The sequence below is a fragment of the Sinocyclocheilus anshuiensis genome, unplaced genomic scaffold, assembly GCF_001515605.1.
Source record: "Sinocyclocheilus anshuiensis isolate Anshui unplaced genomic scaffold, SAMN03320099.WGS_v1.1 scaffold32, whole genome shotgun sequence".
In the NCBI taxonomy this organism is placed as follows: domain Eukaryota; kingdom Metazoa; phylum Chordata; class Actinopteri; order Cypriniformes; family Cyprinidae; genus Sinocyclocheilus; species Sinocyclocheilus anshuiensis.
In genome coordinates this window covers 604,609-606,087 of record NW_015554060.1, presented here as the reverse complement: position 1 = coordinate 606,087, position 1,479 = coordinate 604,609, and the positions used below count along the sequence as shown (strand labels likewise).

Below are 1,479 nucleotides of genomic sequence, written 5' to 3'. Positions count from 1 at the left end.
AAGTCTCATGCTCACCAAGGCTGCACTTATTTGAAGAAAAAAAACAAAAAAAAACGTAAAAGCAGCAATATTGAGAAATATAACAATTAAAAATAACTATTTTCTATTTTAATATATTTTAAAATGTAATTTAAAATGTATCTGTGATCAAAGCTGAATTTTCAGCATCATTACTCCAGTCTTCAGTGTCACATGATCCTTCAGAAATCATTCTAATATTTGCTGCTCAAGAAACATTTATTATTATTATTGCATACATATTTGTGTGGAAACCGTGATGCATTTTTTCAGAATTAATTTTATATATAGTAACAATGTAATGTAATGTAATAATGTGGCTTAAATAATGGTTTCTTAAGATCTACTTACTCTTCTGATGCTTTTGGGAAATGCAACCCTATTTGAACAAGCACTCTGAGCCATGTGTCAGCAGCGAATGTAATGTAATGTAATAATGTGGCAATGGTTTCTTAAGATCTACTTATGCTTCTGATGCTTTTGGGAAATGCAACCCTATTTGAACAAGCACTGTGAGCCATGCGTCAGCAGCGAACGCTGTCTGTGATTGATTGGTTCTGTCTTTCAGCATTTGCGTGTGTTCCGATGAACAGGAGAAGATAGTTCTACTATTATCTACGATATCTACTATCCGATGGTTCTGTCCTACACAATTGTTCGCTAATATAGTCTATTTTGCCACGTAGAAGCTTATTTTATGCACCGAATTTCTTGATAAGTAAATAAAATTAATGGTTAAAAAATGCACTTTAGAATCTATATTTTTATGTGAGGATTGATCCTTTCGATACAACATCAGTATCGAAAGTATCGATACTTAAGGATCGATCCGCCCATCCCTAATCTCTAGTTGAGTTGACACAGAATGATCCTACTGTATCATTTAAAATCTGTTAAAATAATGACTTTGTAACGAACCAGTCCACTGAAGGCGAGCGTAGTGAGAACTCAAGTGCAGTTTTATTTACAGTGATCCAAACATCATCCAAACTTGACGAGGCATGAACAGATCTGACGAGGCACAAACAGATTAGACTCACCGACAGCGGGTTACAACTTCAATACACGATGAAGCAATGGCAACATGATGGCTACTTATAGCAAACAAGAGGGTCACATGGCAAGAACAACCCAATGGGAAACAAGACACATGACTAGGACAACCAATCAGAACATGACACATACACAAGGCAGAGATGCATGAGGGCAAGGGAAGCATGACACTTGTTTTCACCCTGTTGCAATCCACAACAGGGTGAAACAATTACAAAATAAAAGACATGAGAACATGAAACAAAACCCAAACACCAAACCCCACATTACATATCCCCCCTCTAAGGGCGGCTCCAGATGCCCAAACAAAACCCAAAAAGTCCAGGAGGGTGGTGGAGTGGAGGCGGAACTGGGAGAGGGATGGAGGGCCAGGCCCGTGAAGAGGAACAGGCAGAGCGGGGAGCCATG

The 1,479-nt window shown here is 38.4% G+C and overlaps 1 protein-coding gene across 1 annotated transcript in view; it reads left to right on the top strand.

Annotated features, from left to right (window-relative positions):
- LOC107668551 (signal transducer and activator of transcription 5B-like) overlaps nucleotides 1–1,479 on the top strand; it is a 32,286-nt gene that overhangs the window by 1,377 nt on the left and 29,430 nt on the right. The gene's annotated exons all lie outside the window — the stretch shown is intronic.